The sequence below is a fragment of the Pseudorca crassidens genome, chromosome 15 (genome assembly GCF_039906515.1).
Source record: "Pseudorca crassidens isolate mPseCra1 chromosome 15, mPseCra1.hap1, whole genome shotgun sequence".
NCBI classification, from domain to species: Eukaryota; Metazoa; Chordata; class Mammalia; order Artiodactyla; family Delphinidae; genus Pseudorca; species Pseudorca crassidens.
The window spans coordinates 62,546,508-62,561,435 of NC_090310.1; positions in this window are offsets into that span (position 1 = coordinate 62,546,508).

Sequence of the window (14,928 nt, forward strand, 5' to 3'; positions counted from 1 at the left end):
CAGCATCCAACCTCTTTGTCATTTTAAGGCAGACCAGGTGAGACAAATAAGCCATCTGCATATGAAGGCGGACGCCTGAGAGGCGGATGAGGCCCGCTGGGGTCAGTGATGGGCCCTTCCTCCCCACTGCACCCTGCCCTCCTGTGGAGGGGCCCAGACCCTTGCCCTCCTGAGACAAGCTATTGGGGAGGGTGGGCGGCGGCAGAGGGGACCAAGAGAAGGCCCAGCCCTCGGCACTGCATTCTGGGCCTCTCCATGTGCCTGTGCCCCGCAAGTAGGCACCCCCCTTGCTGCTAAGAGCTGCATGCCCACCCCCACTCAGGCTACCCTAGGGTCCAGCTGGGGCCCTGGAGTGGGGAGGGGAGGTGGAGGCACACAAGACACATGCGTCAAAGGTGTGATGGGGCGTGGGGAGTGGGGGATGGGGTTGGGGGGAGAGTAGAGAAAACCCAGGGGCCAAGGCCGGCAAGCCAGCTGCCATGATGTGGAGCTGGGGGGAGGGGCCAGGCCCCTTTCTGCTTGAGAGGTTCTCTGTGCGACTATACCTGTGTGTGAGGGTGAAAGAGTGTGTGTTCTTGTGGAATCTGTGTGAGTTTGGGGTTTGTAGAAGTGTGTGGGTAAGCGTGAGGATGTGGAAAACTTACGTGGGGCACAGCTGCAGATGTGTTTCTACCTGGTGGTGGTTGTGAACTCATGCTTATGCGTCTGGATCTATCTTGACGTGTTTAAGAGTGTGTGTTTGTGAGAACGCTTGTGAGCCAAGGCCTGCATTGGTGTGTGTGTGAGAGAGCAAGAGAGGACGATCCCGTGTGACTGTGGGAAGGGGTTTGCGGAAAGGCTCTGCTGGTTCGAGCTGGTGAACGTGCGCTGATCCACCTACTTTCTGCCCTCGTGTGTGAGTAGGTCTGTGTTCCAGGTCTCGTGCTATGATCTGTGCTCCCCTCTGCCTGGGTCCTTCCAAAGCCTCAGCCCCATTTTACAGATGAGGACACCCAGTCACCGGGTGCTGTTTTGATTCTGATTACCTTATTCTCTCTCTACCGCCGGCCTTCTGTCCAAATGCTGGCCAGTCCTTACTGCTCCAGTCAAATTGATGACACCTTGTTTTTTAAGCCTAAAACCTGCTTCTCCCAATTTGCTCAGCAACTCTTTGCTAATCACCCTGGATTTACCTAGGACATACTTTCCATGAATGAAAAAGCCATTCAGGGAACAGCACTGGGAAATGCCCCCACAGAGACGCTGATTTGTGCTTTATGCTGTGAAAGTCTCCTACTCTAACTGTTCAGGCCCAGATATGCAGCACATCAATGGGAAAGTTGCAACTGAGAGGGGGAAAAAAAAAAAACAAAAAACTTTTTGTTTTCAATCTGTGTCTCTTTTAAGCCCCACAGGATGGAGATGTCCTAAAATAAGAAATTAAACAAGAGGGGAAACCCCATTATCTTTTTTAATGGGTCCCTCAGGATTCCACGCAGACCCCCTTCCCAGCCGCTGTGTGGTCCAGGCCTGAGAACACCCAGCCCCCCAGCCCCGTGGCCCACGCCCACCCACCACCCAGCCTGGGAGGCAGTTTCCCAGGATTCACATGGTAATGAAGGCATCCATCTTCTCCCAGCCACACACTGGGCCCTCCGACCCTCCCAGGCCCCCCACACAATGGCCCCCCAGAGCGGAGGCCCCACCACCTGTTGGATTTTCCCAGGGAAGGGAGAGAGAGGGTCAAGGAGAAGAACTCCTTCCTCTCAACCCACAGCCCACTGGCCCCTTCTACCTGGGAGTGAGACAGTGAGAAAGCCCGTGTCCTCACTCCCTCTTTAGCTGACTGCACCTTCAGTTTCCTCATCCGCAAAATGCAGGTGGTGGTACCTGAGTCATTGGTGGCTGGAAGGATTCCATTGGGAGTGGTGCTAAGTGAACTGCAGACAAAGGGGGAGTGGAGTCAATGCTAAGCTCTCAGCGATCACCACCACTTTACATGGGACCAGGCCAGACGCAGCACGTTGCATCATTGTCACAGTGCATCTCCATCACAATCCTGCGGTTGGCGCAGCTAGGATCCATTTGTAGAACAGGGCACTGAGGCCCAGGGAAGATGGACTTCGTGCCCGGAGCACCACAGTTCTCAAAGCCACAGAGCCATGAATCCAGTTTGCCTCACCCCACAGCCTGAAATCCTAACCACCACTTTAGATCATTACCATGATCATTATCATCACAATTATTTAATTAGATAGTGATCCTGGAAAAGGCCACATGAAAGTCCCTAGGGAAGCCAAGAAGGGTGGCTTTACTCATCTCTGTCTCCCCAGGACTTAGCCAGAGCCTGGCACACAGTAGGTGATTAATAACTGAGGATTGCATGAGTGACATAACTGAAAAATGAAACACACATTTATTTCTGGGTCATAGAGTCTGTTTCATTATCTCTTACCTTCTGTTGAGCATCTACTGCAAAATGCTTACGAATAAATGATTCCCCAAATAAATGCATAGTTCCAACTTGCAATAAGTAAACAGAGACGAAGGCGGGGAGGGGGAGGGCATTCACAGCAAGTAACCGAAAATCAAAGTCACGACCTCTTTAAGTGGAATCTTGGAAATCCCTGGACCACAACACCTCCACACACACACACTGCTGCTCCCCAGTGCAGAAATTGCCTCTCCTGCACCCTACCCAAATCCTTAAATATTCAGAAGTTATCTCTGTGCGTTTATAGGTGTGGGGACAGGATGATTTTTATCTTGTTTAGAGCTGATCTATATGTCCAAACTCTCTATAATGAATATGTGTTATCATTTTAATCAGCCTTAATATAAGGAATACATTATTATGAAACAACAAGTCATGTAGAAGTACATGCCACAGAAAGGGGAAGGTCCACCTTCAATCTGAGTCCTCGACCTGATCCCACATCCCAACGCCAGAGACAACCCCTATGCATCCTGCTGGAGTAACTGAGCATTTTATTTTATTTTTTGGCCGCGTCATATGGCATGCGGGACCCTGACCAGGGATCAAGCCTGTGCCCTCTGCAGTGGAAGTGTGGAGTCTTAACCATTGGACCGCCAGGGAAGTCCCTCTCTGGGCATTTTAAAAGGGTATTCTAGGGCTTCCCTGGTGGCGTAATGGTTAAGAATCTGCCTGCCAATGCAGGGGACACGGGTTCGAGCCCTGGTCCCGGAAGATCTCACATGCCGCGGAGCAACTAAGCCCGTGCACAACAACTACTGAGCCCGTGTGCTATAACTACTGAAGCCCGCATGCCTAGAGCCTGTGCTCCACAACAAGAGAAGCCACGGCAATGAGAAGCCCATGCACCGCAACGAAGAGTAGACCCCACTTGCCTCAACTAGAGAAAGCCTGTGCATGGCAACAAAGACCCAGCGCAGCCAAAAATAAATAAATAAAACAAATATTTTAAAAAAATAAATAAATAAAAAGTAAAAAAATTTTTTTAAAAAATCTTTTTTAAGTACATTCTAGAGAAACCCTGAAGACATTATGCTACATGAAGGAGACCAGTCACAAAAGACCAAATATTGTATGATTCCATTTATAGGAAAGAGCCAGGATAGGCAAACCTATAGAGACAGAAAGTGGATTAGTGGCTACCAGGGTCTGAGAGGTAGGGGTAATGGAAAGTGGTTGCTAATAGATTTCTTTTGGGGTTAATGAAGATGTTATAAAATTAATTGTGGTGATGGTTGCACAACTCTATGATATACTAAAAACCATTGAGTTGTACACTTTAAATGGATGAATTGTATAATATGATATGTGAATTATATCTCAATAAAGATGTTAAAGAAAAAAAAGTAAATTCTAGAAATGCTCCTACCTCGGAGCCCACAGCCCACTGACAGGGTGTTTCCCACCTCCAAGCCCCGGGTCCCACCTCCAGGTGGCTGTGACTGAGTGATTCTCAGGTCCAGTCACGGGTCCAGGTGAGTTCCTCAGACTGGTTCACAGATGTCTCCTTACCACACAATCTCAGACTGGGGGAAACCCCAGAAACAAAGCATTCTCCCTTAATCTTTTCTGGGTCCAAAGCTCTCCCTTTTACATTGTAATTTTATTTCATTTTTGAATCAGTAATACAGTCTCATGGTATATAATTTTAAAAGTACAGACATCTCCCTTTTCACCCCCAGAGGCAGCCACACGGTGATCAGTTTCCTAGTGAGTTACAAGTAAATGCATATATTTTCTTTTTTATTCTTTTTAAACACAAGGGGTGGCAGTCTACGCATATTACCCTGCAACTCTGCAAATGGTTTTGTTTTGTTTTTCTACTTAACAAAGTACTCGGAGACCTTAGTATTTCAGGATAAAGGCAGCTTCCTCATTTTTTCACAGCTGCATGTATATATTCCACTACATGGAGAGAACAGCCTTTATTCAACCAATCCCCTAGTGATGGACATATGGGTTTTTTCCAGTTGGCTGCTCTTCCTGGACATACATCATTTCACACATTTGAGTATATCCTTAGTATAAATTCCTGAAAGTGAAAGTGCTGTCTCATGATTTCCCAGAGCCACATGGTATTTCATAGTGTATTTAGCTATTCTCCTTTTGATGGATATTTAGATCGTTTCCAATTGGTTGCTCTTATGAACAAGACTGCTATGAACACTTTATAGATTCCTCGCAGACCCCTTTGGCAATGTGTTAGAAGCTGTGGAGCTTCCCCCCCCCCAAAAAAATGCATCAAATTCACCCAACATCGAAACCCATCCAGGAGCCTCAAAGTTAAGAAACTCTGATCTAAACTGACTGCTGTCACACAAACAGAGAAACGCAAGGCCGGAGATGAGCAGGGACAACCCTCCAGTACAGCGGGGATAGCAACCCTGCAGCAGTGGGCTCAGAGTTGTTGAGATTCCGCTCAGTGAGTCGGGCCACCATCCTCCTCTGCTCAAAGCCATCCCAGGGCTCCTATCTCACCAAAGTCTTCACTGGCCTCTGAGATCCAGCTATGCCCCTTCCCCCATATCTCCCTGACCTTCACTTCCTAGCAGCCTTCTCCTTGCTCACTCAGCTAAAGTCACATTAGCCTCTTGAACATACCAGGCACCTTTCTGCCTCAGGACCTTTACACTGATTGTGACTTCTGCCTGAAATGTTTTGCCCCCAGTAGCTGAAGGAAGTGAGAGAATAAGTTCTTTACTGAGATATCACCTTCTCAGAGAAGCCTTTACTGATCACCCCCACCCAAGATTGCAACCCACCCCAATCCCAGTCCTCCCTATCTCCCCGTTTCCTGACTTATTTTCCTCCATAATATCTCCTCCAGAGGAGATAATATTGCACTTACCCTGCTCATTGTGTGCCCTCCTCCCCTAAATATAAACTCCACAGGGTAGTGAGTTCTGTCTGTTCTGTTCACTATAATATCCCAGCGCGGGCCCAGAGCCAGGGGCGCAGTAGGTGCTCCACAAATATTTGTTGATTGAACGAAGCAATGAGGTTTACAAAGCACTTAGCACACAGGAAGCTAAAGGAGGCGTGATATACGGGAACCCACAGGCTTTGAGAACCCCAGACTTCAACCCTAGCCCTACACCCAATCCTTCTTTTTTTTTTCCAGGATTTATATAGAGCTTTATTACAAATCAGTTGCCTTGATTTTTTGGTGAGTGGGGCAGAGAAGCAAAATGGTGCGATAAGTGAACATTCTATCTGGAGTCTGGAGATTCGGCTTTGAATTTTAACTGTTGTTCTTTTTTTCTTAACATCTTTATTGGAGTGTAATTGCTCTACAATGGTGTGTTAGCTTCTTCTTTATAACAAAGTGAATCAGTTATACATATACAGATATACCCATATCCCCTCCCTCTTGCGTCTCCCTCCCACCCTCCCTATCCCACCCCTCTAGGTGGTCACAAAGCACCGAGCTGATCTCCCTGTGCTATGTGGCTGCTTCTCACTAGCTATCTATTTTATGTTTGGTAGTGTATATATGTCCATGCCACTCTCTCCTTCGCCAAGTCACTTGTCATTCAGGACCTCCGTGTTCATCATCCCTTAATTGGAGGTGATGCTTTGAGCATCTCGAGCATCTCTATTCAGGGTGGCTGTGAGAATGAAACAAGATAATGATTTAAAGCCCTGATAAGTGCTTAATAAAAGTCAGCCAGCATTGCTGCTGCTATGATGATGATGATGATGATGGTGGTGGTGGTGATGCCGACAGACAGGGGTGTGTGCTGCGACCTCCACACGCAGATGCCCCTTCTCCTCCTGGGGAAGGAGGTCACGTGGGGGAGGGACATTCAGACCAGAGTCCTGAGATGTCTCACTGGTACTTTACAGCAAGAGGATGGGACTGTTGGGGTGGGGGGCAGCTAGAGGTAAAATGCTTCCACCAGAGAAGCCCTTAGACCCTGACTTCGGCTCCCCGCTTCCCAGCTGCCCCTGCCGGTGGCCACACCAGCCGCACCTCGCTCGCCGCCCGCCCGGAGAAGCTTTGGTGGGAGGGCGGCGGGAAGGCAAGCCGGTTTTTCCCACGCTCCCCCATCCCCTGAACTTCTGGCTGCGAACATCTGCCTTTAGCCTTTGTCTCCGGGCCCCAGGCCGGCCTCGCACCCGCCTGCCGCCGCCCGCGGTCCCCGCCCACCTGTGAACCGCTCCCGCAGGGCGGCTCCCGATACCCCCGCCCGCCCGGTCGGTTCCCACGGGGTGAGCGCGGGAAGCGGGGCGGCCCATCTGCCTGGCGCGGCGGGTCCGGCCGCCGGGCGGCCGCAAGGGGCGGAACGTCCCCTTTCAGGCGGATGCGCGCCCCAGTAAAGCCCGGGGTGCGGGGCCGCTCCCTGCGCGCTCGGCCCAAAGTCACTGCCGGGGCTGCCGGGGGCACCCGGGCTCCCAGCCTCTTCGCGAAGCGCCTCCCTGATGACCTGCTCGCCGCCCCACCCCCACCTCTCCCGCCAACCCCGGACGCCCCGGGTTCCCCGCGCACCCCTGCACCTCTAGCCCCCAACCTTTAACTGCGCTGGCCCTTCTGCCTGGAAACGCCCCTTTCCCTCCTTGCTTGCCTAACGTTTCATTTCGTGAGGTGTAAAAATGACGCACAAATATAGCGACTTCTGTTTCCAGTACCCTATTCCCACCGCCCAGAGCTAACAACCCGGCAGTTTGATGTGTTTGCTCCCCTCCCATCTTCTTTAAAAGAAAAAAACCAGCCCCCACCACCATCTTACTTCCCCGACCGGGGATCGATCCCAAGTCCCCTGCAGTGGAGGCATGGAGTCCTAAGCACTGGACGGCTAGGGAATCCCCCCTCCCATCTTCTATAAAGAATAAAACTTTACAGGTAGTGCTAGCTTTCTGGTAACCAGTGTCCCTGCCCTTTTCTCCAAGACTACCTGCCACCCCTCCACCTCCCAGTTAAAAACACGACGTGAGCATGTTTCTTCCAGGCCATGTTTTCTTATACTTTTACTACACAGAAATTTATTAACATTGTTTGTGGTTTTTTTAGATTTACACTTTAAAAAAATCATTTTGCGTTTTTCCCTAAGCAGCATCATATTTTTGCATGTATCCAGCAGAATACATACACGTCTAGTTCATTCCTGTTAACCGCTGCCTACCACTCCACTGTCACTTCATTTCCCTGCCCTCCTGTTGTTGGACGGGTCGGTACTTTTCAATCTGCTCTGCTATCGGCACAGCCGCGGTGTTGCTGCCTGTGTCTTTGGCATCTTGAGGGCAGGACTGTCAGGGTATGTCCGTGGGAGTGAACTGCTGGGACATAGGGCATTCCCATGATCACTTTTACTCAATATCGCCGAACTGAGCTCGCAAGTGATCACACCAGTTTACATACTCACCAACGGTGGATGAGAATTTTTGCCACCAATTTGTCACCAACATCCTCATCAATTTACATGATCAGATTTTGAAGATTTTGCAGTTTGATGTGGCAGTTGCCTCCTTTGTACCTCCCAGATGTGCAAATGTTCAGGCTCAGGAGCCTCTGCCTTGTCCTTCCTCACTTTGTTTCATCTCAGCTGGCAAATCGCCTCTTCTTACAAGAAGGCCTCCCTGAGCTCCCTTAGTTGACTGGGATATCTCCCAGGCCATGCCTCCCACAGCCCCTTGTGCTTCCCCATCTCAGCTCTGGCAACTGGGGGTTGACTGCCTGCCCCACCAGACCATGAGCTCCCCAGGCAGGGACCAGGTTTGCAGGCTGTGAGGAGCCTGAAAGTGCTACAGAGAGTGCTCCTGGAAGGCTTCATCCCCTCAAAATAAGGGCCTTCTCTTTCTAGCTCCTGCAAAGTGCCCCTTGGGAGGGCAGCAGCTCACATATCGATGGCATCTGGGTCCCCAGCATGTGGACTCAGCAGCCAGGAACCAACCACCTGGTTCCCTGAAGGCACCAACTAGCACCTTGTTCTTTCAACGCTGTGTCTAGCACAGAGTTGGTGTGAAATAATTGTTTACAGAATGAATGGCTGACACTTTATGCTTCTAAAGTTCCATAATTCAGTGGTGAAGCACGTACCGGACTATTTCAATGGGGTTACCTCTGGGAGAGGTGGAAGAGTCACAGTAATAATAATAACTAGTGTGTATTGAACGCCGACTTTGCTAGGCGCTGTTCTAAGCTCTTTATGTGACTTGACTCATTTAATCCTCATAGAGATGGGAACTCTTGCCGACCCCAGTTTCATAGATGGGGAAACTGAGACACAAGGAAATGAAGTGACTTACAGACCCACAGCTTATAAGCAGTGGACTGGGATGTGAACCCAGAGCTCTTTTCCTGAGAGACCTCACCCTGCAGTCTTCTAGGATAAGGGCCCTTTTCTTCCTTAAGTGTCTCTGAGGTGTCGACTTCCTTTTTAACCAGAGCAGCTCTGCTTTCGCATCAGCAAAGAATAATAAGACTTTTTAAAAGACCTGAGAGGTTGACCTGAGTCACAGTATCTGAGGAGCATAGCCTCACCCATGACCTGAGGCAAGGGTGCATTCGAATGGCACTTAGAGTTGGGGAGACCGGAGAGGGTGGGACTGCTTCAGGCTTTTTTGGGTGGATAGGGACCTGGGCAGGCCCTGAGAGACACACCCTCAGCAGGTTCGGGTTCCGGGCCCCAGGGCAGGAGGGGGCCCCAGGTGTACTGGGGCAAGTGAGTCAAGGGAGGGTTGGGCTGGGCACCTGGCAGGGGTGGAGATTTCTGTGTCTGGAAAGGGGAGCTGTGGGGCCTCCTGTGCATCCCTTATGGACATATGGGGAGCCCACCGAAGCCCCACACCGGAGGCCTCTTGCCCAGTCTCCCTCCTTCCACCTCCGTGGGCCTTCGTGGGCCTTGCAGCAGGGGTGGTGGTCTCTGCAGTCTCTGCAGAGGGCACCCTGGCTTGAGGCATGCCTGGCTGGTGGCATCAGCTTCTGTGGCTGCCAGGATCAGACGGGCTCCCATGCCTCTGCCCTGGGCAGAGCCCAGGTCCACATTCCTGAGCATGAGCTCCTGGGGTCTGTGTGGGTGTGGTTGAGCGGTTGTGTGTCCTTAGGGCTTATATAGGATTCTGAAGTAAGTGTGTGTGTGTGTGTGTTGGGGGAGGTGTCTACATCTAAAAAGACTTTGGGGGACTTCCTTGGCGGTCCAGTGGTTAGGACTCTGCGCTTTCGCTGAGGAGGGTGCAGGTTCAATCCCTGGTCGGGAAACTAAGATCCCTCAAGCCACACAGCGTGGCCAGTAACTAACTAAATAAAAAGACTCTGGGGGTGGCGGGAGGCAATACGGGGTCTTTGAACCGGTGAAGGTGGTGTTGGCTGGGTATGTGCCTTGCAGGGAGCCGGTGCACGGGGGAAGCTGGCTTCTTGATTTGTGTTTGGTTGTTTTCTCTAAGATGCGGGCACTGTGTGTCAGCATCTCGGTGTGAATGATACTGATCTGGGTGTAAGTATTTGTTGTGTTTGGTGAATGTGTGTTGCAGTGTAAGGTGTGCGTCTTGAGGGTGTTGCTGTGGTGTGTTGCTTTAGTGTTCTGTTAGGTGTGACAGTTGGGTATTTGGATGTGTTGCCTCCTTGGTCTCTTATGTTTGTTGATGTGTTGGTTGTGCAGATTCGGGTTTGGGTTGTGTGTTGGTTGTCCCTATCACGTAGTGCTGTGTTGTGGGTTTGGCAGGCTGCTTTGTTGGTTGTGTGTATTGAGGTGTTGCTGTCAGTTGATGTGTCAGTCATGTCAGTTTGCACATATGTGCTGTGTTGGTCGTATAGGTGTGTCGCTCAGTGTGTGTGTGTAGCAGTGTGTTTGTGCAGCCCTGCAGGTTTGGCTGAGTGACCTAAGATGGGACGTCCCTGGGCCCCGACTCTGTGCCTCCCTTTGGCCCTGAGACCCCAGGGCAGCAGTGGTCCTTTGTCAGGCCACAAGAGAGCCCTCCCCACATCTGCAGGGGACCCAGGGAGCGGCCCAGACAGGCAGGCTTCAGCTTCCCTGTTCATTGCTCTGGGGTCTCTTTGGAAAATGGGATGGGAAGCTAAAGGTGCACCCAAGGCTGAACCCCTGTATTCCCTGACATGACCCAGGAGTCCAGCACAGAACCCCTAGGGTGGAGGGATGGTGACAAGCCTCATTTTACAGATGGGGAAACTGAGGTCCAGAATGGGAGAGGGACTTGGCAGAGGTTTTACAGCTGTTAAGGACAGATAGCTTGAAGTCCCCACACGCTCATGCACTCCTCCATAGACTCCTGCTGATTTGGGGGGATGAAAAAATGAGACCCCTGGAAGGACACCAAACTGTGTTCTGCCTCCCATTTCTGAATGCTTTCCATGTGCTGAGTACTGAAGAGTCATAACCTTGTGGATTCAGTTCACATTTCGGCTCCATTTTGCACATGAGGTAACCGAGGACCATAAGTTAACAATTCATGAATTCAACAGTTATTACTCTAAATATCACTCTATTTTAAGTACTATGCTGTGTGAACTTGAGCAAGTCACTTACCCTCTCTGGGTCAGGCCCTGTGCTCAGCTCTAGGGACATAGCAGTGACCGAAGGAGCTCTGGTTCCTGCCCCACTAGAACTCACAGCCTGGGGAGGGTGCGAAGAAGATGGACAATTCCCAAGAAAACAAAGATCATTTCAGATGGTAATAAATTCTATGAATAATGAAGACTAGGAGAATGTGAAAGAAAGTGAATAGCCAAGGGAGATTCTAAGAAGGCCTCTGAGGGGGTGACCCTTGACCTGAGACTCGAAGACTGAAGAGTCTTACAAAGATCTGGAAGAGCCTTCAAGGCAGAGGGAACAGCAAGAGCAAAGGCCCTGAGGTGGGACTGCACTAGTTTAGTAAAGGAGGCTGTGTGGCTGGTGAGAGAAAGGGAGGAGCAGGAGATGTGGTTGGTGTGGTTGGTGGTGCCTGCAGGGGCTGCAGGCCCGGGAGGAGTTTGGATTTTCTTCTCAGCATGATGGGCAGAGAGGAGTGCTGGCTGAGCACACAGTTCTGGGGGTAGAGTGTGGAGGGGGCGCTTCTAGTCTCCCATTATGGGGGGCGGGGACAGCCAGAGCCAAAGGTCTCTCCCCTGCAGCTCCAGCAGCCCCAGCCCAGAGGCGCCGGCCTGGCGGCTGGAAGACTACGCTGTGGGCACATCTGGGGAACAGCTGCTTGGCCAGGCCAGAGCGGGTCACGTGGCACAGGCAGGACCGCCCTGGAGCCTACAAGGCCAAGACTCCCTGGAGGGGCAGTGGGGAAAGTGCCGGACATGTACCAGAATCCCCACAGTGTAGACACACGTGCACACAAGCCCCACAGCCCCTCACAGCCACTGCCTCAGGAGCCAGACCACCTAGGCTCGACACCACATCCTAGCTGTGTGATCTATCTGAAGCAAGTCACTCAACTTCTCTGGACCTCGGTGACCTCAGCTGTAAGGGAGACACAATACTACCACCTCCGTCATGGGTGGTTTTTCTCTCATCAACGAATACTCATTGAGTGCCTCCTGCGTGCCAGGCACTGTACTCGGCCCTGGGTTATAGCAATGACGAGAACAGCAGTGGTCCCTGCCCTCCTGAGCTCACTGTCTTAGGTTAAACTTGGAACCAGGCCTGACCCACACTGAGCACTTAGAAAATGGGAGCCATTGCCTTGAGTCCTGGGAGCCAGAGGAAGGATTGTAAAGGCAGAAAGGGAGCTGTGATGACAGAGGCACAATAACGAAAGGTCTTCCCATTCATCACCTCCTGGCGTAGCTTATTTCACTCTCACAACCGCTCCACAGAGACGAATAAGGGTTAGGTCCAGTTTACACATGGGGAAAGTGAGGCACAACTTGTCAGTGGCAGAGCCAGGATTTGAAGGTGTGAAGGGCTGGTCCCTTCTCCTCTCTGGCCCCCAGTATTCCCATCTGTGAAATGGTGCATTATAATCACACAGCTGCTGCCAGCCCCAGGGAGCAGCTGTGAAACTCAGATGGTGCCAGGTGTGTGTGAAGGGCTTTCTGAGAGACAGGGGAACCCTGGGGTGGGACCATGGGGGTTCATTTAATGAGTCCTCCAAACTTCCTGGCCACCAAAAGAAGGGTCTGTTTTCCTGAGCTGACCTGGTAGTAGGGTTCAGAGGCAAACACTCTCTCAATTCCCACTACCAAGGAGAGGGCCAGAAAAAATGGCCATTTGGCAAAACTATAAACAGACAGTCTTTATTTAAATTCCTTGTCAGGCCTTGAAAATGCTAGAGATAAAAACCAATGTCTGGAAGTACTGAAAATTTTCTGGAGTGAAATGAAGCCAGGTTTTCCCCAGAGGCTTAGGATGGGTGTGTGTATAGGGGGGGTGTCATTATTTCAGTTGGGAAGTTTGAGGGGAGCAGAGTGAAGGGAACGTTTCAGGGGGGTCTGAAAGCCCACCTTCCAGGGCTCACTAAAAACCCCTGAGAGCAAAATTACAACCAAATGGGTCCCGGAGGGACGGGCCTAGACTTGAACAGATGTTTTTACTGTTTAGTGAGCATCTACTCTGTGCTAAGACCACAGTAGGAGTTTTGCAAGCCTAATCTCAATGACTCCTCGAAGTAACCTAAGGAGGTAGGAACTTCTATCATTTTGCCAGTGAGGAAGCAGAGGCTCAGAGAGGTGAACGGTCTTGCTCCAGATCACATAGTATAAAAAGGATTTAAATCCCAAGCTTTTGGACCCCAAGCCCCAGCCCTTTACACTATTCCACAGCCAACTGTCTCTCCTCAAACTGTCAAAGCTTTACGTGCCATTCACATGTGTTCATTCAGGCCTTTTCTCCTTGTGCTTTTCCCATATAAAGTGCCCAGAGGATAAGTCACCTCCTCTAGGAAGCCTCCCTGATTTCCTCCAAAGTAGAACTCATCTTTTCTTTGTGTGGCTAAGGCACCTAGCAGGCAATTTTCGTAATACAGTCTTGATATGGCTAGCACAGGAGGTGGACGCTCATGAATGTGAAGTGCACTTAGCTATTGGGGGTCCTAATTGTCCCTTGACTTTCTTTCTCTCCCTATTTGTCTGCAAAGTGTCTTTGACATTCCACCTCATCCTAGTCAGCAGTCAGGCCAGAGGGAGGTATATTAAACATTTGGAGGTTGCTTTTTATTACACAAAGTAGTACATGAAAAACACTTCTGTTTAAAAATATATTCAAGAAATACCTATGTGTAATGGATCATAGACCTAAAACCTAAAACTTCTGGAAAATGTAAGAGAAAAGCTTTGTGATCTTGGGTTAAGCAGAGATTCTTTACATACGACAAGAAAAGCATGATTCATAAAATTAAAATTTTTTTAAATTTTTATTTATTTATTTATTATTTTTGGCTGTGTTGGGTCTTCGTTTCTGTGCGAGGGCTTTCTCTAGTTGCGGGGAGTGGGGACCACTCTTCATCGCGGTGCGCGGGCCTCTCACTGTCACGGCCTCTCTTGTTGCGGAGCACAGGCTCCAGATGTGCAGGCTCAGTAGTTGTGGCGCACGGGCCCAGTTGCTTCGCGGCATGTGGGATCTTCCCAGACCAGGGCTCGAGCCCGTATCCCCTGCATTGGCAGGCAGATTCTCAACCACTGCGCCACCAGGGAAGCCCATAAAATTAAAAATTGATAAATTGGACTTCATCAAATTTAAAACTTTTTTTTTTTGGCTGTGTTGCACCTTCGTTGCTGTGCATGGCTTTCTCTAGTTGTGGGGCAAGCAAGGGCTACTCTTCATTGCGGTGCGTAGGCTTCTCAACGCGGTGGCTTCTCTTGCTGCGGAGCATGGGCTCTAGGCACGTGGGCTTCAGTTGTTGCAGCACGCAGGCCCTAGAGTGCAGGCTCAATAGTTGTGGCGCAAGGGCTTAGCTGCTCCATGGCCTGTGGGATCTTCCTGGACCAGGGATCGAGCCCATGTCCCCTCCATTGGCAGGCGGATTCTTAACCACTGTGCCACCAGGGAAGTCCTAAAACTTCTGTTCTTCAAAAGACATTATTAAGAGGATAAAAAGCATAGACACACACTAGAGAAACATTCATAAATCATATATCTCACAAGTGATATTTGTTCAAAATATATAAAGAACTCTCAAAACTCAAAAATAAAACAAACAACCAAATTAAAAGAAATGGACAAAAGATTAAAGGGTGCACGAGGGATCCTTGTGATGGAACTGCTCTGTGTGTTCACTCTGGTGATGATCACACAAATCTACACATGTGATAAAATTGCACAGAACAAAATACACACTCACAAGTGCATGTAATCAGGTGAAATCTGAATTTAAGCAGAAATCAGAGGAATCTTATTGTGATATTGTACTGTAGTCATGCAAGATGCTACCATTAGGAAAACTGGGTGAAGGATACAAGGGGTCTCTATTATTTCTTATGACTACATGTGAATCTACAATTATCTAAAAATAATGTTTTTATGAGCAAAAGAAATGAATATCTTCACCAAAGGAGATATATGGATGGTATATAG